The sequence below is a fragment of the Acinonyx jubatus genome, chromosome X, assembly GCF_027475565.1.
Source record: "Acinonyx jubatus isolate Ajub_Pintada_27869175 chromosome X, VMU_Ajub_asm_v1.0, whole genome shotgun sequence".
Lineage (NCBI taxonomy): Eukaryota > Metazoa > Chordata > Mammalia > Carnivora > Felidae > Acinonyx > Acinonyx jubatus.
In genome coordinates, this window is record NC_069389.1 from 124514958 (window position 1) to 124541202 (window position 26245).

The following is a 26245-nucleotide window of genomic DNA, read 5'->3' on the forward strand; positions in this document are numbered from 1 at the left end:
AAGTGGGTGATGGCCACTGAGGAGGGAACTTGTTGGGATGAGCACTGGGTGTTATATGGAAGCCAATTTGACAATAAATGATATTCAAAATAATAATAATAAAAGAAAGAAAAGAAATTGAAAACTATAAGACACTGATGAAAGAAATTGAAGAAGATACAAATAAATAGAAAGATATTCCATGTTCATGAACTGAAGGATTTAATATTAAAATATTCATACTACCCCAAACCACCTATAGATTCAATGAAATCTCCATCAAGATTTCAATGGCAATTATTACAGAAATAAAAAACAATCCTGAAATTCATTTGCAACCACAAAATACCTTAAACAGACAAGAAAATCCTGAGAAAGAACAAAGCAGGAGGCATCACACCTCCTGATTTCAAACAACATTACAATGCTATTGTAATCAAAACAGTATGGTAGTGGCACAAAACAGACACATAGACCCATGGAACATAATCAAGATCCCAGAAATAAACATGTCTATCTATCTAGTCTAGTAACATTTGACAAAGGAGTCAATAACACTAAATGGAGAAAAGACAGTCTCTTCAATAAATGGTGCTGGGAAAATTGGATATTCTCATGCAAAAGAATGAAACTATAGTCCTATCTTACACCAGCCATCGAAAAATAACTCAAAATGGATTAAAGACTTAAGTATCATACCTGAAACCATAAACCTCGTAGCAGAGAACAAAGGGGAAAATCTCCTTGACCTTGATTTTGACATGATTTTTTAGCTGTAACACCTAAAGCACAACAAAATAAAAAATGAGTAAGACTGCATCAAACTAAAAAGCTTCTGCACATAAAAGAAATGATGAACAAAATGAAAATGAAACCTATGGAATGGGAGGAAATATTTGAAAACCACACATCTGATAAGAGATTATTATCCAAAATATATGAGTAACTCATATAAAGCAATGACCAAAAAGAAACAAACAAAACCAACAAATAATCCAATTGAAAATGGGCAGAGGAACTCCTTAGAAGTTTTTTCAAAGAGGATACTCAAATGGTCAACAGGTACATGAAATGACTAATATCACTAACCATCAAGGAAATGCAAATCAAAATTACAATGAGATTCTACCTCATACCTGCTAGAATGGTTATTATAGAAAGACAAGAAATATCCAGTGTTGGCAAGGATATAGAGAAAAGAGAACCCTTGTGCACTGTTGGTGGGAATGTATATTGGTGCAGTCACTATGGAAAACTGTATGGAGTTTCCTCAAAAAATTAAAAATAGACCCCTATGATCCAGCAATTCTACTCCTGATTATTTATCCAAAAGAAGAAAATTTCATCACAAATGGAAAAAACTAGGTTTCCTTAGGAGTTCATCCAGGAAAAATCACTAACTCAAAAGATATATACATCTTCATGTTCATCACAGTATTATTTACAATAAGTAAGACACAGAATCAACCTAAAATATCATCAACGAATGAATGGAAAAGTAAATGTGGTGAATATGTACACAATGGAATATTATATATTTAAGCCATAAAAAGAAGAAAATCTTGCCATTTGCACAACATGGATGGATCTTGAGGCCATTATGTCGAATGAAATAAGTCAGACAGTGAAAGACAAATACTGTATTATCTCACTTATATGTGGAATCTAAAAACAAAGAAACAAACAAACTCATAGATACAGAGAACAAATTGGTAGTTTCCAGAGGTGAGGGATATGGGTAGGCTGAATAGGTGAATGTAGTCATAAAGTACAAACTTTCAGTTATAAATAAGTCCTGGGGATTTAATGTACAGCATGGTGACCATAGCTAATAATACTGTATTGTATATTTGAATGTAGCTGAAAGAATAGATCTTAAAAGTTCTCATCACAAAGAAAAAAATGTAACTATGTGTGGTGATGGATGTTAACTAGACTTATTGTGGTGATCATTTCATAATATATACAAATATCAAATCATCATGTTGTATCCTGGAACTAATATAATATTATATGTCACTTATATCTCAATAAAACAAAAACAATACAATGCACACTTATACACAGAAGTCCTCATTATCTAAGGACAACTAGTACTTAAAATGATACTGAAGAGAATCGACCTAAAAAGGGGAAGAAAATTTCATCACAAATGGAAAAAGCAAGGTTTCTTCAGGAGTTCACCTAGAAAAATAGGCCAAAAATTGTGAAAATATGCTTGCTAATCTCATATTTAAAAGATTTTAGGTTTTAACTGAAGTTATGCACTAATTTTTAAAATGGACAAAGAATACAATAACTGGGGGATTTGGGGCATTGCTCCAATAAAAGAACTACCGTGATACAGTACCCTTTACCACACTTTTTATTCTCCTAGCAGAAAAAGGATCACTTCTGCCAAAACATTTGAAAAACTCATCCTTTCTTCTAAAGACCCCTCATCAATTTGGTATCAAAATCCATATCACTCATCATCCATATAGATTTTCTTCACTTCAATTTTTGAGTGATCTAATTCATGTATCTGTGGCTGTGGCCTTTTAAAGCAGGTATCCAACACCACTTTCAATTTTATGAAATCCTGTATCTTTTGCAAGATGTATAATTTCACCTTGCAATTAATTTGTAATTTTCACATTGTTAACATTCATTAGTCAACAGAGGACCAATGATGTGATGGAGGGTATAGAGGCAATTGCTAAACAGGGAGGGATTTTTGAGGAGAAATAATTTTATAAGTGATTGATTTACTGGTGATCTTTTCCATGGTATAGTGATTTTTGCTTTCCTATACAACCTTATAAATTATAAGCACTCAGAAAACATTTAAAGTAATTCTATACACATACATACATGTATATATATGTATATATATATACATACGCACATCTGTACATGTACATATATACATGTATATATATGCACATCTATACATGTATATAGAAAGTCTTGTGAGATATATATCCTAAATGGTAGGATTAAAGCTGATTTTTATATTTTCTTTATTACCTACTTGCATGTTCTGATTTTTCTATTACTGATCATGCATTACTTGTATAACTAAAAAAACCTTGTATGACTCATCAAATGAAAGTAAGCTTTGAATAATGTTTGAAAACAATGAAACACGGCCTCTGTCTAGTGACAGATTCCATTTGCATTGGTTTTACAAACTGGCAACTGAAATTAGGCCTTGATAGCAGTATATCCTAGAGTCATTAAGCCTAGAATTATAGGGTACCAGTTGCTAGGGACAGTAAATGGACTTGAAACTACAGAATGAAAAATTTAGGTTGTATCTACTAAATAACATTCTAACTGCTTGTGTTGTTAACTGCGGTAGGCACTACTACAGAGTGAAAAATCTGATCCTAGATTTTTTCAGATTAAATTACAGATTAAATTTGATTAAATTACAGATTAATTACAGATTAATTAATTAATTGATTACAGATTAAATTACAGATTAAATCAGATCCTAATTTGAGATTGGGGGATTAAACACTTTCTCATCGTTTTTTCCAGTATTTTCTAAGCTTATCAGCATCATCTAGGTCCCTTGCTACAAATACTGATCCTCTTCCACCCTTCAAAATGTGACTTCGTTGGGGTGCCTACATGGCTCAGTTGGTTAAGTGTCTGACTCTTGATTTCAGCTCAGGTCATGATCTCATAATTTGTGAGATTGAGCCCTGCATCGAGCCCTGCATTGAGCATGGAGCCTCCTTAAGATTCTCTCTCTGTCTCTCTCTGTTTCTGTCTCTGTCTCTGTCTCTCTCTCTGTCCCTCTGCCTCTCTCCCCAGCTCATGAGTGTGCACTCTCTCTCTCTCTAAAATAAAAAAGAAATGTGACTTCATAGGCCAAGAATCTATATTAACAGCTGACACCCTCAAGTGATTCTTATATAGCCCTATATATATTACTGATTTTAAGGAATTAACATTTTAGTCTGGTGATTCTGTGAAGCAATATCCAAACTCTTGGTGAATGGGCATTTACATTCATTTCAAAATGATCATATAATGAAGAGAGTTTCTTAAGGTATGGCCCTCCTTGGGCAATACAAATGTGGTACAATTTCTATCTGTTATCAATGCCAGCACCTGCCAACCAAGAGAAAGCAAATGATAACAGTGTTATTCCTCAGTATCAAGTACCAAACAATAGAATGCAGCAAAATTTGAAAGGCAAAAGCTATCACTTAAAGCAAACTTTGTGGGGCACCTAGGTGGCCCAGTCAGTTCAGCTTCTGACTTTGGCTCAGGTCATGATCTTGCAGTAAACGAGTTTGGGCCCCACATCAGGCTCTGTGCTGACAGCTCAGAGCCTGGAGCCTGCTTCAGATTCTGTGTCTCCCTCTCTCTCTCTACCCCTCCCCTGCTCATGCTCTCTCTCTCTCTCTCTCTCTCTCTCTCTCTCTCTCTCGCAATCTCAAAAATAAATTTTAAAAAATTAAAGAAATTTTTTTATAAAAGCAAACTTTTTGATAGATTTCAATACCGCAAGATCATAAAAATTTTTCTTAAAGATCAGCTAATATAACCTCATAATTTTACAGATGAAAGTCACAAAGGTGAAGTCATATGAATTGTATTAAAACCAGAACTGTTACAAAATCCAGGACACGATGACTCTTACACTTGCATGTATTTTAATGAATCAATTACGTATAGTATTTGAATTCCTTGAGAACATGTATTTCTAGTATTTAGCATACTTCTTGGTACATGATGCCTCAGTAAAACTTTGTTGAACTGAAGTGCTCTATTTAATTGCAGGAGGTAAAAATAAAAGTCATGGTGTTAACTTCAAAAAAAATCGTCCTAAATGTAGGTCTTTCTAATTTGACAGGCTAAAATTGTATGAATAACTCTCTCATTATGTCTGGACAACTGAATCATGCTACCTTAATGACTGAAAAATAGGTTCCTTCTGTGGGATTTATTACATAAGCAATAATCTTTTTCTCTATTGCACTTTTGTCCCACTCATCTCTTAAAATGCGGTTTGATTGTGAAGTCAGTTTGGGCTTGGCCCCACAGGAAGCTGCATTGTATAAAGGTATACAGGGGACATTGGAATCAAAATAGACATTGGATTTGAATTTCAGCTTTGCTATTAACTTTTAACAAAGTACTTAACCTCTTTAAACCTAAAATTTCTCATCATTTGTCACCATGTCCTTTTATATATCTACATAAGGAGATGTCTATGGATTATTTTAAAAATTCTAGTTATTGCTGAAATTTGAAGAGATAGACTTCAAAATTATACCACCCAGATTTATTGGAATATTAACTGAAACCATGTATATTTAAAAATAAACAATGTAAGAAACATTGCCTGACACTCAGTAGGAACTCAAAAAAATGTAATCCCCAAGAGGGCAGAAACTGTTTTCTGTGCCATTAGTATTTTGGACATAGCAAGAACTCAAAAAATTATGTTCAACAAATAAAATGTTAATGTGTTTCCTTTCCTTCTTGTGCCTAATTTGTTCATAAAATATCTCCCATACCAATCATTATTGTACCATGCATATGTATTTGTCTATTTTACGCCTTCACCTAGATTGTGAACACATGGTTTTACCCTTGTTTGTAGTCTCCCAGTTCATGGTCTTCAGTAGGATTCAAAATTTGAACATACCCACAACCAGTAAAGAAAGTGAATCAGTAATCAAAAATCTCCCAACAAACAAGAGTCCAGGACCAGATGGCTTTCCAGGGGAATTCTACCAGACATTTAAACAAGAATTAATGCCTGTTCTTTTGAAGGTATTCCAAAAAAAAAAAAAATGGAAGGAAAATGTCCAAACTAATTCTATGAGGCCAGCATTACCTTGATTCCAAAATCAGACTAAAACCCTACTAAAAAGGAGAACTACAGACCAATTTCCCTGGTAAACATGGATGCAAAAATTCTCAACAGGATACTAGCCAAGCAGATCCAACAACACATTAAAAGAATTATTCACCAAAATCAAGTGGGATTCACTCCTGGGCTACAGGGCTGGTTCAATATTTGCAAATCAACATGATACATCACATTATTAAAAGAAAGAACCACACGATCTTCTCAATAGATGCAGAAAAAAGCATCCTTTCTTAATAAAAACCCTAAAGAAAGTCGGGATAGAAGGAGCAACGTTAACATTATAAAAGCCATATATGACAGGCACATAGCTAATATCATCCTCAATGGGGAAAAACTGAGCGCTTTCCCCCTAAGGTCAGGAACATGACAGGGATGTCCACTCTCACCACTGTTGTTCAACATAGTAGTGGAAGTCCTAGCCTCAGCAATCAGACAACACAAAGAAATAAAAGGCATCAAATCGGCAAGGAGGAAGTCAGAATTTCACTCTTCACAGACAACATGATATTCTACATGCAAAATCCAAACGTCCACCAAAAAACTGCTAGAACCGATACATGGATTCAGCAAAGGATATAAAATCCATGTACAGAAATCAGTTGCATTTCTATACACCAATAATGAAATAGTAGAAAGAAAAATCAAGGAATTGATCCCATTTACAATTGCACCAAAAACCATAAAACACCTAGGAATAAACCTAACCAAAGAGGCAAAAGATCTATACACTGAAAACTATAGAAAGCTTATGAAAGGAATTTAAGAAGATACAAAGAAATGAGAAAACATTCCATGCTCCTGGATAGGAAGGACAAATATTGTTAAAATGTTGATACTACCCAAAGCGATCTACATATTCAATGCAATCCCTATCAAAGTAACACCAGCATTCTTCACAGAGCTAGAACAAAGAATTGTAAAATTTGTATGGAACCAGAAAAAACCCTGAATAGCCAAAGTAATGTTGAAAAAGAGAACCAGGGGCACCTGAGTGGCTCAGTTGGTTGAGCATTCAACTTCGGCTCAGGTCATGATCTCATGGTTCATGGGTTCAAGCCCCATGTCGGGCTCTGTGCTGACAACTCACAGCCTGGAGCCTGATTAAAATTCTATGTCTCCCTCTCGCTCTGCCCCTCCCCTGCTTGTGCTCTGTCTCTATCTCTCTCTTGAAAATAAATAAATAAATGTTAAAAAATTTAAAAAAAGAAAAAGAAAAAGAAAACCAAAGCTGGAACCATCACAATTCCAGACTTCAAGCTGTATTACAAAGCTATAATGACCAAGACAGTATGATACTCGCATGAAAACAGACTCATAGATGAATGGAATAGAATAGAGAACCCAGAAATGGATCCACAGATCTTTGACAAAGCAAGAAAGAATATCCAATGGAAAAAAGTCTCTATTGCAAAAGGTGTTGGGAAAGCTTGAGAGCGACATGAAGAATGAAACTGGACCACTTTCTTACATCATACACAAAAATAAACTCAAAATGGAAGAAAGACCTAAATGCAAGACAGGAAGCCATCAAAATCCTAGAGGAGAAAACAGGAAATAATCTCTTTGATCTTGGCTGCAGCAACTTCTTATTTGACATGTCTCTGGAGGCAAGGGAAACAAAAGCAAAAATGAACTACTGGGACCGCATCAAGATAAAAACTTTGTGTACAGTGAAGGAAACAATCAGCAAAACTAAAAGGCAACCAGCCTTTAGTTGGGAGAAGATATTTGCAAATGACATATGAAATAAAGGGTTAGTCTCCAAAATCTATATAGAACTTATCAAACTCAACACCCAAAAAACAAATAATCCAGTGAAGAAATGGGCAAAAGACATGAATAGACACTTTTCCAAAGAAGACTTCCAGATGGCCAACTGACACAAGAAAAAATGCTCCACATCACTCATCATCAGGGAAATACAAATCAAAACCACAATGAGATACAACCTCACACCTGTCTGAATGGCTAACATTAACAACTTAGGCAACAACAGACGTTGAGGATGTGGAGACAGAGGATCTCTTTTGCACTGCTGGTGGGAATGCAAACTGGTGTAGCCACTCTGGAAAACAGTATGGAGGTTACTCAAAAAATTAAAAATAAAACTACCCTATGACCCAGCAATTGCACTACTAGGTATTTATCCAAAGGTACAAAAATGCTCATTTGAAGGGGCATGTGCACCCCAATGTTTATAGCAATATTATCAACAATAGCAAAATTATGGAAAGAGCCCAAACGTTCATCGACTGATGGATGGATAAAGAAGATGAAGATGTGGCATGCATATATGTATACACACATACACACATATACACACTTATATATATATAGGTGTATATATATATGTGTGTGTACATGTATACACATACACACACAAACAATATACACCTATATATGTGTATACATATATACACATACACACACACAAACAATGGAATATTACTCGGCAATAACAAGAATGAAATCTTGTTATTTGCAACAACATGGATGGAACTAGAGGGTGTTATGCTAAGCAAAATAAGTCAGAGAAAGACAAATATCATATGATTTCACTCATGTGGAATTTAAGAAACACAACAGATGAACATAGGGGTAAGGGAAGCAAAAATAAGATAAAAAGAGAGAGGGAGGCAAACCAGAAGAGACTCTTAAATACAGAGAACAAACAGGGTTGCTGGAGAGATTCTGGGTGGGAGGATGGGCTAAATGGGTGATGGGGATTAGGGAGGGTACTTGGGATGAATACTGTGTGCTGTATGTAGGTGAGAATTACTAAATTCTACCCTTGAAATTATTACACTATATGAACTAACTTGGATTTAAATTAAAAAAATAAAAACAAGAAACAAAATAAAGGCTTACTAAATAGAAGCCATTGGCGTGTATGTTGCTTCAATCTTCCTAAATTAAAAAAAAATTGTTTGAAAGAGAGAGAGAGAGAGCGCGCGAGAGAGCATGCAAGTGGGGGAGAGAGGCAGGGGGGAGAGAGAATCTCAAGCAGGTCCAAGCTCAGCACGGAGCCGAACAGAAGGCTTGATCCCATAACCCTGAGATTATGACCTGAGGTGAGATCAGGAGTGGGATGCTCAACCAACTGAGCCCCCCAGGCACTCCTCAATCTTCTTAAATTTCCATATGACTTACCATTATACTTAGAAACTTAGTCTTATTACAGAAAGAATTTACATCTCTCAACAAAGTTCATGGTCTGCACAGCTGCGTGAAGATGTACCAATTACCTTCAATGTAGAGTTGAGAGTGTTCCTGTGAGCCACAAGATGTGTGAATGAATTCTAGCCACTTTTTTAGAGCTTCTAAAACTCTATGGAATTATTTTCCAGAGGTGAATAAGATGGACAAATTATATATACTATAACATATATAATATACAACATATATATCCCTTGATTTTGTGTTACATATGTACTCACTCACATGTTTCAAATACTCTAAAGCATAACATGAAAACCATTACCTTAACATGAGAGCTATTTAAAGCTTTTGTTTTTATCCTTACAGGGAACCAGTGCAGGCACAGATTTGAAAAAAAAAAAAAAAGTTGCAGGCTGTAGAGGGAAGGAAAAAAATCCTTAAGATATGTTGGGGAGAGCAAGGGTTCAGGAGGCAGCCACCTATGGTTCTAGTCCCAGCTCCGCAGCCTCTAACTCCAGGGTGATTTCGAACAACCCCTTTGAGCCTTACTGTATTAGCTCTAGGGGTGAATTCCAGCGGTGCTTTCCCCTTATTCCTAACCCCAGTCTACTTGTTCTTTCGGAGAAATGTTCCATGCGAACCCGGTGGGGAGGGAGATGAAACCCTGTGTTTTCCAGGAGCAGTAAAAGAGATGGAATAAAAGCAAAGCTAACCGGGGCTGTTAAGCCGCCTTGCTGCTCTAAGGTCTCCGGTCCAGCCCGTTTCCGGCACTTTCTCAAATCGGGTCACGAGCACCACGTTCTCTATCTAAGAAGAGCGGTCCTTGAATCCTCTCACCTATGGAGGGAAGAGAAGAACTACAGTGAAGGCTCTCTGTCTTGTCCTTCCAGCGCACCCTTTGCAGAGCCGTTGCCGCCAGCAGTGACGCGACGCCAGGCCTCCCCCTCCCTGTCCCTCAACCGCATCCTCCTCCCCGCTTTAAGCTCTGAGGCCCTTGGGCATTTCTGCCGAGGTCCCTGGGCGATGTACTTCAAAAAACTTCGCCCCTTGCTAGAATTACTGTCTTCCAATCATTCTGCTGTGAAATGAGCGCTTCCCGCTCCCTTCCCCCACCCCAGCAAAGTCGTCAGAAAAGTCCCCTTTTAAGTGCTGCAGCCCTGGAGGCAGGAACACTAATGAGAGGCAGGGAAGCAAACAGGTTGTGTACCCACCAGGGACTGATATTGGCAATCAACACTGACTGCCCACCCACTCCTTGTGTTCCCTCTTAAAGAGGTTCTGGGGGCGCCTGGGTGGCTCAGTCGGTTGAGCGGCCGGCTTCGGCTCAGATCATGATCTCGCGGTCCGTGAGTTCGAGCCCCGCGTCGGGCTCTGTGGTGGCAGCTCAGAACCTGGAGCCTGCTTCTGATTCTGTGTCTCCCTCTCTCTGACCCTCCCCCATTCATGCTCTGTCTCAAAAATAAATAAAAATAAACGTTAAAAAAAAAAAAAAGAGGTTCTGAAATTTACACAAGAGCCACAGGGTCAGGAAACCAAGACCTCCATAGGCAAACCTTGGCTCCAGTCAGTTTCTGTGCTGCTTAGAGCCTCCATTTCCTTATCTGGAAAATGAGGTTGACCATAATAATAGCTCACAGCATTACTATAATGATAGAGTGCAGTAATATATATTTACCGTAGTAATACTATTTGGTACCAAATAGTATTAGGACTATTAGTCCTTCTTGTTAGTATGCATGCTTTCAACAAACTGTAATTGAGCACTCACTCTGTGTCACCTTAAGGAGATACAATGGTGGGCAAGAGCATTAAACTTTCTTCCTATATGGAACTTATATTTTCTATAAGTAAATAAAATTTAATGGAGCAAACATACAGTAAAGAAGTAAACATTGAAAAATTATTTTGATCATATATTTTATAAAGAAAATAAAACAGAAAAATGTTAATGATCACTGGTCATGGAGAGTCCATCTGAGGAGGAGCCATATAAGCTGGGAACTGAATTACAAGAAAGACATGTGCACATATCTGGAGATTCAGCATTAAATGCTGAGTAAGCAGCGGATGCAAAAACTCAAAGGTGAGAACATACTTGGTCTGTTCCAAGGTGGAAAACATGCACTTCCAATATGATCATGCCTTGCAGATGTATTTCTACCCCTGCACGTGTGAGGATAATTTATATGGGCGTCTTCAACCTCACCAAGGAAGAGTTGGAGAATAGGAAATATGTAGCTACATGTCCTCAATGTTCTCTTATCATAAAATGACAAAGGTCACTTTATGTGTGGCGAAACAATCCCAAGCCCCTTCCACCAATGAATAATTGGTTACATGATGAAGGCCTGAGGAGTCAAAATCCTGAACAACTGGGAATGAGCCAAGATGTAAAAAACCAAATGCCAAATTACAGGCCTCTTCCCTAGGGATAGTAGGCTTGTGGTTTGCTATTCCATTAGAATGTAGATTCTTTACATCATATGAGAAATAAGCCAAAAGATGTGACACATCTGGATTTTATGCTTAGAACTCAGAACTGGAGGTGTTCTTGATTTTCCATCAGAATTTTAAAGGAGGATGATTTCAACTCAGTGTTTTCTTTTCCTCCATTCCATCATTTTTATGCCTTAAACCTAATCACTTGCTATCTGATAGCAGCAGTATCTACCTCAAAGGCATTAGTATCCCTTATTTTTGAATTGGTTATAAAGATAATTCAAATTAGCCCTTCTTGTAATTTGACATCACCTTTGCTTTAGAAACTTTAAAACTTAAGAAAATGAGTTGCCTTGCCAGTGTTGCACTTCCATGTTCTGTACCAAGCCTCAGGCTTGCCCTTGGTCTTGTCCCTTTTTGAATGTTAGTGTTCTGTGAAGCAGTGTGTAGTTTCTGTTACACACCATTTGGTGTTAGTCATACCATTAAAGAGAAAATTTAGTGAGCTCCCAATTTCTCCAGAACTAGAATTTTGTGGATAAAAGTAAAAAAGTGAAATGGTCACAAAATTTGGAATTTCTATGTATGGAGGTTCAGTGGTTTTTAGAAAAGGCTAATGAAATTGCTCTCCAGATGGGAGTTGATGTAGCCTCTTTATGACTGGCAATAATGCTTCCAGCATTATCACAATGTCATCTCACTTCACCTAAAAAGTGAAGCATCTAAAGTAACTGCTAAGACTCTCTTGAAAATGAGAGGTCAAATCTGAGTAGATGTATTCATGGGTCACATCTAATGAACCTCTATAATCTACAACCAAACTAGAGGCACACTCTGACAGAAAAATGTTGTTCTGGAGAAAAAGAAACACACAAAGGTCATCAGCTTTTCTTTGTTATAGTGCTGGGAGAAGCAAGAAATTAGTCACTTATATGGAAATTGGAAAAACCCCTTTGTATATGTAAATTTCCCATGTGTACATAAAGTTAACAAAAATGCCCGGGAGCGCCCAGGTGGCTCAGTCAGTTAAGCAGTTAAACTTCCAACTTCGGTTCAGGTCATGATCTCACAGTGTTCGTGGGTTTGAGCCCTGCATTGGGCTCTCTGCTGTCAGCACAGAGCTCGCTTCAGATCCTCTGTCCTCCCCTCCCCAACTTATTCTCTTTCTCTCTCAAACAAATAAAAACTTTAAAACAGTGCACTGACATCCGGCAGTTTTTTTGGGAAATGGCTCCCTGCAATTAGAGAGAAAATGAACATTCTATTACTGATAGTTGCACACAGACACTGGAGGTTTAAATTAAAACAACTTTATACATTTTTTTATTTTGTTTTATTTTGTTTTTGCCTACTAGCACCATGGCTATGTATAGCCATTAGACTGAGAAGTAATAAATCATCAAAAACTGGATGTTGAAAGTGTTTGGTATGTTATGAGAAGCATTGTTCTACTGCAGATGTAAATAAATGGCACGTTCCCGATATCATGAGAAATTTCATTCCTGTGTGGGAAAGACACCTCAGAGCTGCTTTGCCAAAGCTGGTGTTGGAACCACTGATGCCTCGGAGAAATAGACTAGGATATGTGATGACTGACTGGAATGAGCTGCAAAGAAAAAATGAACTGTACCATACTCAAATGCCAATGATTTTGTAGATATTGGTAATGTGTTAGCTCCCTCTGCTGATTGTGAATTTCAAAGGCGAACAGGCACTCTTGAGGTAGGTCTGTTTTGAACATAGAACAAGAAGAAAATTTGCCCAAGACCAAATATCCAGGAGAAAAGAAGCATAAACAGCACTGGTGATCAGTAATATATTGCAACATCGTGCATGATTTTGATGCCAACACAACAGTTACTCGATTTGTGAACCACAAAATAACACATCAGGATGCAATCTTGTTAAGTGGAATGTAAAAACAGGGTCTCCCAGATACCACTAGAGCTCTGTATAATATATGTATTTTATTTTAGCCCAACAGATATTTCTGGAGCATCTAGTACATGAAAGCCGGTTTGTAATCCAGACTCTATCATTTCTTAGCTTTGTAATCTTTGTCAAGACCAGAAGATTTTTCATGTGTACAATTAGGAGACTGGATTAGGTTATCTAAGCCATCAGTTCTATAATTCCAGGCTTGGCAGCTGCAGGAATTGAAATGGAAACTGAAACCTTTACTCCATAAACTCAAACTGTCTAAAATAATGGATTATAAAGAAGAAATTCTATTCTTCAGCAACTTGATGAAATGGTAACAGAATTTCTGAATTGAAAATTATAAAATTATAAAGCCATCTATTTAAATGGTTCTGTATGCACGTTAGTATACACAGGCAGGAACATTTTTCTTGGAAACTACCCAACATATTTTTAAAACTGTAGACATTAATTTATTACCAAGGTAGTATATTGGCATGCTAAATAAAGCTAGATAAGTTTTTTTAAAACCCATACATCAGATCACGTCACTGCTCTGCTTGAACATCTCTAATGATTGTCTATCATACTTAGAATAAAATCCAAATTCCTTCTCCTGGCTTACACAGCCTTGCAAGACCCTCTGGCCATAAGAAAATAAGATGTAATAGAACTCCAAGCAGAGAGAGCTGGTGCAAAGATCATAAAGTGGGAAGGAGCTCGACGTATTTAAAGAGCAGAAAGAAGGCTGGTGTGATCTCCTCTCCTACCACTCTTCTCTCACTTCTACTCCCTCCCAGCCACTCTGCCTTTATTTCTGTTCTCTCTTATCTTGCTGTGGCCAATTCTTTCTTGACATTCAGGTTTCAGCTTAAATGTTACCTCCTGAGAGAGACCTTCCCTGATTTCCCAGTATGAAGGCTTGTGCTAGAAATACAAATTTTGGAATACAAATATTACTTTGTGAGAGAAAATGGAGTAAGAATTGAGGCTTTGATAGAGCCCTAAAATCTCTAAATGAGGCAGCCTTTAAAGTTCACAGAGCTCTTAACTCAGGATTGTCTGGTTCCAAAACTCATTCTCTTTCTAAGAAACTATTCTCTCTCACAAAGAATAGGTACTGAATAAAATTAATACTAATCTGAAAAGCATAACTTTGCAGGTGGTGGATAAAGCTGAAAGAAGCAACATATACTTTGATGTAAAATGAAGACGAGGGGCGCCTGGGTGGCTCAGTCAGTTAAGCGTCCGACTTGGGCTCAGGTCATGATCTCATAGTCTGTGAGTTTGAGCCCCACATCAGGCTCTGTGCTGACAGCTCGGAGCCTGGAGCCTGCTTCGGATTCTGTGTCTCCCTCTCTCTCTGCCCCTTCCCCGCTCATACTCTCTCTCTCTAAAAGATAAACATTAAAAAGATAAAATGAAGACATGGTATTTGAGATAGGTCTTGAAGAATAAATAAGATTTAGATAGGAGAGGCAGCATGTGCAAAGGTGCTGAGGCATGAAAGAGCATGGTATCGAAGTATTAATTCCACGTAGGCAAGGACATTGTCTGTCTTGTTCACCGCTATATCTCCAGAATACATAACAGGCTTGTCTCATAGTGGGCACTTAGTGCATATTAATGGAAGGAATGGATGGTTGGATGAATGAGTGAATGCCACCATAGAGGAGCAGACTTTAACACAGAGTGTGTAGGTGAGAGAAGCAGAATATGAAGAAGGAGGGGTAGAAAGAGGCCAGATCACAGAGGGCCTTGAATTCTCTGTTGACAATCTTAGACTTTATCCTCTACAAAATGAGGAGCCAATGAAGGTTTCAAGTAGGATTTCAAAGCGATCAGATTTTGTTTTAGATAGAGCAATCTCAAGTGACAAGAAGGGGCAGGTGGGGAGATGGTGAAGGAGATACTATAGGTACAGAGACATTATTTCTGATTTCTAGTGCTCTGATAATTTTAGTCATGATTCTCCGAATGTACTTCAATTTGTCTATAACCCACTCAGAGCTGATAACAATAACTAAGGAATGGCATACCCTGCACGTATTAGATTGGAACCACATGTATAGTGCCTTGTGACCAGTACTATACTTTTGTCATGCTTGGAAAAATACAGAAGAATGGAATAGAGGTAACCTGCACAAAATATCTCACCATTTCTCATTTTTTTCCTTTTATTTATCTCCCTGAATATAAACTAAATAAAAGTAAATGCTACTTACCATTACGTAAGACCAAATGAAGGAGAACCAATGACAAACACCATGCTTGTTTGATAAATACTTATTGTCCTTGAGTGCTTACTCTCTGCCTCACACTCTTGTTCATTAATCATTGCAACAAACCATGAAGACAGGTGCTATTATTATCCTTATTTTAAAGATGAGAAAACTGAAGCTTGAGAAGTGAGGTATTTAGGAGACAGAATTAGTATGGCTTGATGATTGTATGGATGTGAACTTTGAGGGAGTGAAGTCACTCAAAATGATAGCCAGCTTTCTGGTGTGGCAACTGATTGCATGGTTGTGCTGTTCACTGACATGGGATTAGAGGAGAAGGAGGAACAGGTAGGTTATGGGAGAGGGGAGAGTAGAAATGTCTTAGGTCAACTGAGGACTATGTTAAGTTTTAAGGACCTGGAAGAGATGCCCATATGTCATCAGGCATTTCAGTCTGGGTTACAGGAGTCTTTTCTGGGCTCCCTGTATGTAGGAATCATCAACATACGGATGACAACCAAACCAATGGGAATGGTAAGATCACCCAAGAAACTTGTGAAGAATGAGGAAAGAGTGTAGGATGGAGCACTATAGAACATGAACATTTCAAAGGAAAATGATGAGCTGCCACAGAACTGGGAGGGGAACCGGGAATGTGCACCATCTCAGAGATAAAAGAATAGAGGGTGCTATTAAGTGGATGTTTGTGATCCCCCTTTTTATATGTTGGAGCCCTGTTCCTCAATGTGATGCTAGTTGGAGGTGGTGCCTTTCTAGGTAATTAGGCCAGCAGGGTGGAGCCCTCATGAATGAGATTGGTGCCCTTGTAAGAGATGTGTCAGAGAGCTGATGTCTCTCCATCATGTGAGGATACAGCAAGAAGGCAGCAGTCTGCAAGTAGCAAGCAGGTTCTCGCCAGAACCCAAGTGACTGGCATTCCGATATGAAACTTCTCAGTCTCCAGAACTGAGAAATAAATTTCTGTTGTTTAAGCCATCCAGTTTATTATATTTTGTTAAAGAAGTCCATTCTAAGACAGAGGATTTAAAGAAGGAGGAAATAAGCAATGTAAAATCCTGCAAGTTTGAAGTATGGGAATTGTTGAAAAGTGACAATTGTTTTAGCAACACAGTTGAGAATTTTGACTAGAAAAGAGAGGTGGGAAAAAGACCACAGGTTAAGTCTGTGTGTGGTGACAGGTTTGGGGGGTGTGGGATTGAGAAAGGCGACTTTGTAATGTTTTAGAGGAGAGAAATTCTGCCAGTCTTTAAATGCTGATAATAAAGAGGGAATAAACAGTGAGCCGTTGAAGAGTCACGAGACAGAAGGGCTCATCAGTGGAGTTAGACTCTGAGTTGGCAAGACTGGAATACGAATGAAAAGAGGACGGGGGAGCTTAGATCAAAGGAGAGGAGTTATTATTATTACTACTACAAAAGCATGGGAGAAAAAATTGTTGAGGGTCTAAGGAGGTCACAAAATTTCGTGGAGAAAGTAGAGAGTTCCTGTGAGACTAATTCTATTTTATTTGTGAAGTAACAGGAGACGTTAACTGCTGACACTAAGCAGGGAGATGGCGGGGTAAGCTTCGCTCTTCGTTTATCTCGCAGACTCAATACTGGTGGACTCCTTGTGGCCCTTTCCTTTTGTGCGTTCTTTTCTTTTGCCGGAGAATCAGCGCTTGATGTTGTTTATGACAAGTTACCTACTAACTGTGCAACAGACCGGGATATAAGCCAATTGGAACTACCATTCCCAGAATGCAGTGCGGCTGCTGGGAAGTGTTGGGGATGGGAATGCAGCAGACCCCGCCCCCCCAGCCCACTCCCATTGGAGGAGCGCTCACATTCCCAGGAGGCCGCGCGCGGGCGGGGCGCTTTACGCGGAAGCCGGCGGCGTCGGGTCCCAGCCTCCTCTGGGAGCTGGCAATCGGCGGTCCGGCTCTGACTTGCGCCCCTCTGTCCTGAGCCCACGCGCTCTCAGGGGGTGCCCGGACAGGTAAATGGAACGGGGCACGCTCGGCAGGAGGCGGGGAGACGACGGCGGAGGGAGGGTAGAGGTGTGGACTGGAAGGTGCTGGGGTGGATTGAGGAAGCAGTGCAAGGGTGACTTGGGCTTCTCTGATGTCGACGGTTCGAATTGTCGGGTAGGTTCAGTTTTGGCGAAGTGCGTTTTCTGCCTCTGAAAAGGCCTCAATTTAAAGAGTGTCAGAATGCGTCACTTAAGTTGTTACAGGAGGAGGAAAATGTTAACTTTCCCTCAGTTCGTATTCTAAAAGACCTCTCTTGAGTCTTTTGACGACTCGTCTCTACGCCCTTGTTTTGATGACGTCACTTTTCTGCTTCATCTCCTACTTCTGAACTCCTTCGTGGGTTTCTATCCTTCCGCGTGCCGTTTCTTCACCACCCATTGTTGACATTCCTCTTCTGCCTCAGTTCGGATAGGTACTCTGTATCTCTACCCAGATCTATTTCCACAGCATCAGACCTGTATGTTGTTATAATTGGCCAATATTTAACAAACTCTGGCCATGTAATGGACACTTCGGTAAATGCTTTATATCTCCCTCTCCCATAACCCCCGCCCCAAACGACCAGTTGTCAAGTCCTTTTCTTTCTGTCTTATTAATTGCTCTCAACTACCTGTACCTCCATTGCCCCACACTTGATCCCAGAGACATGTTTTCCTGTGAATAGCTGTGGCTGAGACCAGACCCATTCATATGTCTAACAAATATTGATTGAACAGCTAATATGTTCTAGATACTCTTCCAAGTTCAAAGGATATAGCTAGAAACAAGACATACGAGATTGCTACTCTCATTAGTTCACATGTTTGTGTGTGTGTGGGGGGGGGGGGAACAGGAATAATCCAGATGATGTGATGTGGTGGTGGTGGTAGTTAATATAAAATAGAACAGGTTGTTGACTTAGCAGGGTAGGCTTCTATCCTGAGAAAGTCAGAGGGATTGGGTTGGGTTCAGAACATCACCCTGAAAGAATATTTGTAACGCCAAGAATACACCACGTCTGTGACCAGACTCCAGGCTTTTCATAAACACATTTTCCTCTGCCATATCAATATTTGTTCATCATTCTTCTGTCTCCTCTAAGGTTATTACATCAGAATTGGTAGTTTATCTGCCATTGGCTTATTTCCTCCTAAGACCAGGACAGAAGAGTTGGGGATTAGATTAGATTAAGGCAGCTCAACTGCTTTATCTTACTTAAGGAGATAATTTAGTAGTCAAAATATCCTTCTTACCAGGTCCTACTGAATATAAAGTTATCTGTTTAAACCAAAACATGCTCAGTATTCATTAATTTAACAAATATTTGTGGGAAAATTATATGCCAGGCACTGTGCTGGGCACTGGAAAGCCAGTAATGATAAAATAGACTTTGACCTTTCTTCCAAAGAGAAATAATTTTAACAGTATGTTAATGAAATACTTTTGTAAAAATCTGAGTTACATATATTTTTTCCTTTTCAAATTTTTATTTCTAGTTAACATACAGTGCATTATTTTTTTTTAAAAAATTAATGTTTATTTATTTTTGAGAGAGAGAGAGAGAGCAGGGGAGGGGCAGAGAGAGGGAGACAAGGAATCCGAAGCAGGCTCCGGGCTCCAAGCTGTCAGCACAGAACCAGACACAGGGCTTGGGCTCATGAACCATGAGACCATGACCTGAGTCGAAGTCGGACACTTAACCAACTGAACCACTCAGGTCCCCCAACATACAGTGCATTTTTGGTTTCAGGAGTAGAATCCAGTGATTCATCACTTAAGTACAACATCCAGTACTCATCATAACAAGCGACCTCCTAATACCCGTCACCCATCGAGCCCTCCCACCTCCCTCCATCAACCCTCAGTTTGTTCTCCTGTCTTTGAGACTCTTATGGTTTGTTTCCCTCTTTTTCCTCCCCCCCCCCATATGTTCATCTGTTTGTTTCTTAAATTCTTAAATTCCACATATGGGTGAAGTCGTATGCTATTGGTCTTTCTCTGACTTATTTTGCTTAGCATAATACCCTCCAGATCCATCCACATTGGTTAATTATTTTTGATGGCTGAGTAATATTCCATTGTGTATATATACCACATCTTCTTTATGCTGAGGAAATTCCTAATACATAGGCTGACACCTGTTTTTTTTTTTTTTCTTCACCCAGGTGAAATAATCACAAAACTTTAAGAAATCTGAACAATTGTGTGCATTTTTAGATTATTCACTGGTTATACTTTATTTCATTTATTTGTTTATGTCTTTCTTTCCAATTATACTATGGCTCCCTTGAGTATAGAGGTCCTTTCTTAATGGCCTTCATGCCACCAGTGTCTACTACATTGGTTGCCATATAGTAAACCCTTAGGACATATGTGTTGAACTGAAATAGAAAAACTATTTGATCCAATCCATTAATTACTTAACTTATACAAGGCCTTCTTTATATAAGGTCATTAGACTTATCCCTAGTCCTTCCCAACCACCAAATGTGGACCATTCCATCTCATCAGGCTAGTTTACCTTCCCTAATTTGATCTCACTCCTATAGCTTCTCTTGTTCCATAGCTCCCCCCTAGAATGAGTTCCCATCATTTCCTGAGCACTTTCCATGCCCCTCTCCCATTTAATTTATTGGGCCAATTTAATAGTATAAAAAGGTGGAAAAAATCTAAGTGCCATTATGTATTTCCTGTGGAACATTCTACTAATGAACTGTTGCAGGGATTAACATAACACATCCCCTTGCAATAATATAAATAATGATACAGAATGTGTTCTTTTGATTTTACACTGACTATAACCATGGGCTATGTCAGAAGTTAATTCTTCCACTTCTTTTTTGTTTGAACAGTTGCACATCCTTTATTCATAAAACACATTATAGTATCATTTGGTTTCTGCTTGGTTCAGACATATCTTTAAGTATTATTTTCTCCTTAGCCTGAGATAATTGTTAATGTTATTCTGCTACTCTGTCATCTTCAGCATGTCAAGTCTTAATTCTTCAAATAAAAGGTTTTTATTATGCAGATAGATTTCAATTGTAAATTGCTACTGCAAAAGATAAATTATGTCTTTGTAACTGATTAAAAAACACAACAAGAATACAGGAGTTCTTGAGTCATTATTGTCATTATGATTTTAGGATTTGCTAGCCTAAGAGCAGCCAGACACATGCTTCCAAGACATTCGAAATTAGGCACTGTCATTTTAGAGAATTTCTTGGCACTTAGGCACTTAGGCACTTGGCACTTAGGCATTAGGCAAATGCAGCATGGAATTGTGTGCCATTGCTCGTTTATAAGGTGTATGTGTAGATCCAGAATATTTACATAAATTTTTTGATGTTATCAAAATAAAAATATAGAATTAAAAAATTAGGAGTGCCTGGGTCGTTCAGTTGGTTAAGCATCTGACTTTTTGACTTAGGTTATTATCCCACAGTTGGTGAGTTTGAGCTCCACATTGGGCTCTGCTGTCAGCGCAGAGCCAGCTTCAGATCCTCTGTCTCCCTCTCTGCCCCTCCTTCTGTCTCTCTCTCTTTCTCAAAAATAAATCAACGTTAAAAAATTTGTCAGAACACATAGACTTGAATGTGAGAAAAATTGACTTGGCCTTTTTCTTTGCTCAGTTCTCTAAAACAGTCTTCAACCTCTACTTGAAGATGCCTCCACTGAGGAGCAGTGTTTGTATTGTTGCTGTGCTATTTTGTTAGCAATTTGTTTTTATTTTTTTATTTTTATTTTTTTTTCTGGATGGGGTATGGGAAGCACTTTGCTTTTAATACAGGTAATCCATTACTTACTAATGGATATATTCCAAAAATTCCTTTTTAAGATTATTTGAAACTTGATGCCTTTTTCTTTATAAATAATGCTATTCAGGACATTTCAGTTGTTATGCCAGCTGGTAACATCTTACTTAATCTTTAATTTAATGGACTTAAAGACATTCACCACAATTTAATAATTCCTCTATAAAAAACTACATCTAGAATTCTCAGTTGGATTCCTCCATAGCATATCTTTTTTTGGAATCCCAGCAACTGAAACAAAAATGACCTTTCCTTGGAATCTTCTAGGCAGTAGAAACAGGTCTTTCTAACTCCAGGCTGTTGGAGGTTGCCTTTATGGCCCATCACCCTAAAGACAGGCCTATACTGTGAGTAAGGAAAGAGGATAACGGTTTCGGAGAGAAGTGGGAGGCAAGTTGGGATGATGTGAATACATGTAGAAGAGAGAGTAGGAATGATTGGGGGGAACAGTGAGTTTCTAAGATGTTTTGTGTCCTCAAAAATGACATGTTGAATCTTGACCACTGGTACCTATGAATGTGACTTTATTTGGAAATGATGGTCTTTGCAGAGATAATTAAGATGTAAGTTAAAATGAGGACTTACTGGAATAGGTGTCCTAATAAGAAAAGACACAGAGACTGCTGTGTGAAGACATGGGTACACATGGAGAATGCCATATGACTATGGAGGCAGAGATTGAAGTGCTGCATTAAAAGGCAAGGAATGCGAAGGATTGCCAGCAAACTGCGAGAAGCTAGGAAGAGATAGGATTCTCCCCTACACATTTCAGAGGGAGCCTGGCCCTGCCAACATCTTGATTTTGGGCTTCTGGCCTCCAGAAGTAGGAGACAGTAAATTTCTCTTGTTTTAAGCCTTTGCAGCTTTTGATACTTTGTCAAGGAAGCCACAGGAAACTCATACAGGACTCTTAGCAGGAAGGAAGTAGAATTGGGATAACGGCTCTGGGACCCAGAAAGGAATGAGAAAGAGAACTGTGTTGAGACAGGGCTTTCCTTTATATTTCATCATTGGGTTTTTTTCCCCTTCTCTTTTCTCTCTGGCTTATCTTTTTCATTCTTTTTTTCTTGAATATTATATTTATATAGCATGTTAGGATTTATTAGACATTCACATACTGCTAATAATTAGCAGAGCCAGGTTTTCTCACTTTAAATGCAGTATTCTTTTACAGCTGTTTCTATTATCCCAATACTCATGAAGACATTACAGGTTCAGGGGTGCCTGGGTGGCTCAGTCCGTTAAGCGTCCAACTTCGGCTCAGGTCATGGTCTCACAGTTCTTTAGTTAGAGCCCCGTGTTGGGCTCTGTGCTGACCGCTCACAGCCTGGAGCCTACTTCAGATTCTGTGTCTCCCTGTCTCTCTACCAGTCCCCTGCTCACACTCTGTCTCTCTCTCTCTCTCTCTCTCTCAAAAATAAATAAATGTTAAAAAAAAAAAAAAAAAGACATTACTGGTTCAGGTGATGGGGATTAAGGAATGCACTTGTGAGCACTGGGTGTTCTATGTAAGTGTTGAATCACTGAATTGTACACCTGAAACTAATTTTACACTATGCTTTAACTAAACTGGAATTAAAAACTTAAAAAGATTGGGGCTCCTGGGTGGCTCACTCAGTTAAGTGTTTGACTCTTGATTTTGGCTCAGGTCATGATCTCAGTCATGAGACTGAGCCCCACGTCAGGCTCTGTGCTGGGCCTAGAGCCTGCTTAAGATTCTCTCTCTCCCTCTGCCCCCCCCACCCCCACATGCATGCTCACTGTCTCTAAAAAATGAAAAAAAAAGCTGAAAAAGACATTAAAGATTCTATTGCAAGAGAGTTACAGTGGGGAAAGATGAGACTTGATAATAGGTGAGGTTTTTAACAGTCTAGAAGAGAGTAAGAAATTCCTATTATTGACACATGAGAAGAAAGTAAAAATTTCTGTGGCTGTGTACCTGATGTTTAACAGACATTTGTTCCTAATTATATTCCAAATAATGCACTCCCTGTTCTAGGTGACTGTACTTCATGTAAACTTCAAGGCTGCTGTCACGTTCTAAGTCTTCTTTTTTTAATGTTAAATGTTCCTAGTTTCTCTAGCCATTCTTCAAATGATAGCATGTCCAGGTTCCTTAACCATACTGTTGCCCTTCCGTCCAATCTTGAAATACCATACTCAGAGTTGAGTTCAGTATTCCACATGTATTCTAACCAGCACAGAGTATAATGGTAATAGTACTTTAAAAGATCAAGACACTGTTTCTTAATATAATTTAGGATTATGTAAGCATTTTAAGCAATTACCTGATGTCAGTTCATAATGAACTTCTGGTCCACTAAGACAGTAGACTTTTTTTGTATTGTTGCCAAATTGAATTTACTTCTTGAAGCTGCTAAGGGACTGAAGCTGCTACTTTTTCATCTGTCTCATGGACCATATAATTTCTTGTCTCTGTTTCTCTTTGTGGTTTTGTTCCATTCTACTACATATCTCTTTGACTAATGACTTGCTTCTTTATTGAATTTTAGTGGCTCTTTTACAGTCTCCCTACTATGCATCAGTGAACACAGGTAGTAGCTGACACTTGTTCCTTCTTGAAGCTTGCTTTCCCTTTGGCTTTCAGGCCACCACACTCTTCTGGCTTTCCTCTGACTTTCTCAGTTGGTCCTCCTCACTCTTCTTTGTGGGTCTCTGTTCATCTCCTTTTCTCTCAACTATTTGTTGTGCCGTGAATTTTGTCTTTGGTTTTCCCTTAACTTTGGTTGTGCCTTTGTGTTTTTTTTTTTTTCTATATGCAATGTCTTCAGCAAATAAATCATGTTTAAAATAACAGGTGTAGATGAGCACTTCTTGGGATGAGAGCGTAGAACTAATACCCATGGAAAGTCAACATTTAGAAGTTAGCTAGAAGAGGAGGGCTCAAAAAGAAAACAAGGAGCATCCAGACATGTAGGAGTGTTTCAAGAAGGAGGGTTAGTCAGCAATGTTGACTATTCCTAAGAGGTCAAGTAAGTGATAATAGAGAAGTGTCCACTGAATTTTGTAGCATAGAGGCTGTTGATGATCTTAGCAAGCATGGTTTTGTGGACTCTTTAGGGCAAAACCCAGATTATAGTAAGTTGAAGAGGTAAGAACTAGAGAAGCAGAGATAGTGTGTAGATTGTGATTTTAAGAAGTGAAGCAGTACCTGAGGCATGTTATAGGGTCAGTTGAGGCTTTTAGGATCAAGGGATATAATATACAAGAAAGTGATTTGGAAATTGTAACTTGATACATATGTGTAAAGAGAAATCCAGAAAGAGGATGATGGCGAAGGACACAACCCGGGGGAATACCCTTATTTAGAGAGTAGAGTGAAGAAGAGACCCTGGAGGTGTTTAGCTCAAGTGACAGATGAGTGCTTCTTCTCTGTATGCTGTCTTTTAGTGTGAGATTCCAGGAAGGAGTCTCAGGATTCCCTGACCTCAAGCATTTTTATGGTCTGTTGCTGTATTTCACAAAATATGGTTGTGTGAATCACCTGCATCCAGACAGGCTTGTCTTAAATACGTATTTCCATGGTGTCACCTCAAGCCTACTGAATCAGAATTTCAGGTGATGATGCCAAGAATTTGAATTTTTAATAGTGACTGTCATTCTTCTGCCCAGGATAACTCATTAACCTACATTTTAAGAACCACTGGCCTGTTGGATGAAACTGAACATGTTAACAAAAAACATTAAGTTGAAGAGTTAGAATAGAAAAGTACTTTGTCATCTCTTTTTATAAATTTATTCTATAGATAAGAGAAATGAGGGAGTTACATGGAAAAAATAGTACAAATTCATTATATGAGAAAAATAGACCTAAACTCATGCTGTATATTGTTTTAGAAATGTTTTGTTTATGAAAGACCTTACCATAATTTATAGAGCCATTCCTCTTATAGAAGGTTTGGGTTGTTTCCAGTTTGTTTCTATTATGGATGATGCCTTTAAAGTAGAGGCACTACATAGTTTGGGATAAGAGTGTGGGTTCTAGAACCATACCACCTGGGTTTAAATTCCAGCTGTTACCACTTACTAGCTCTGTAATTTTGGGAAAACTGTGTAAGTCATCTATACTTCAGTTTGCTCAGTTTAGTATAAGTATCATAATAGTGTATAATTTAATTGATGAAAGGATTGAGTGAGTTAATAATTGTAAAGTGTTTAAAATGGTCTCTGGCACACAGTAAACACTTAATAAATATGAGCTATTTTTATTGTTATTATGTATTCTTTGTGAATCTAGAGTCAAACTTCTGTTGAACTATTTTCTTAGGATAAATTTTCAGGATGGGATCACTGCATATGTGGAATTTAAGAAACAGAACAAAGAAAAAAGGAGACACACAAAAAACCAGACTGTTAAATACAGAGAACAAACTAGTGATTGTCAGAGGGTGGTGGGGGGGTGGGGGTTGAGTGAAATAGATAAAGAGGATTAAGAGTACACTTATGGTGATGAGCACTGAGTAATGCACAGAATTGTTGAATTATTATATTGTACACCTGAAACTAATATAACGCTGTTAATTGTGCCTCAGTTAAAAAAAGGATGAAACACCTCTATTTATGTCCCTTTGCTTATGGTAATTGCTTTTCAAGTGGTGATATCTGATTGTGTTGTATAATTTGTAAATGCACCCTATCAATGTGTGTGTGTGACATACATTACGTTGTATACACACCCATGTACATATTTGGTGTATCTCTATATGTCTATGCATATCAACATGGTTTAGGGTCGTAAGTTTGTACAAGACTGTGACCTTTTTGTTAAGCCTGTTTTTAAGTGTCTTACATTAGTGTTAGT

The 26245-nt window shown here is 38.3% G+C and overlaps 1 protein-coding gene and 1 pseudogene across 2 annotated transcripts in view; both read left to right on the top strand.

Annotated features, from left to right (window-relative positions):
* Positions 1-10105, top strand: part of LOC106987210 (dnaJ homolog subfamily B member 6-like) — a 76652-nt pseudogene extending 66547 nt beyond the window's left edge.
* Positions 10106-17436: 7331 nt separating this feature from the next.
* VAMP7 (vesicle associated membrane protein 7) overlaps positions 17437-26245 on the top strand; it is a 58824-nt gene continuing 50015 nt past the window's right edge. For both annotated transcript variants that reach the window (XM_015085459.3, XM_053201914.1), the window contains exon 1: positions 17437-17595. The gene's annotated coding sequence lies outside the window, so the exon portion shown is untranslated. The remainder of the gene's footprint in view (positions 17596-26245) is intronic.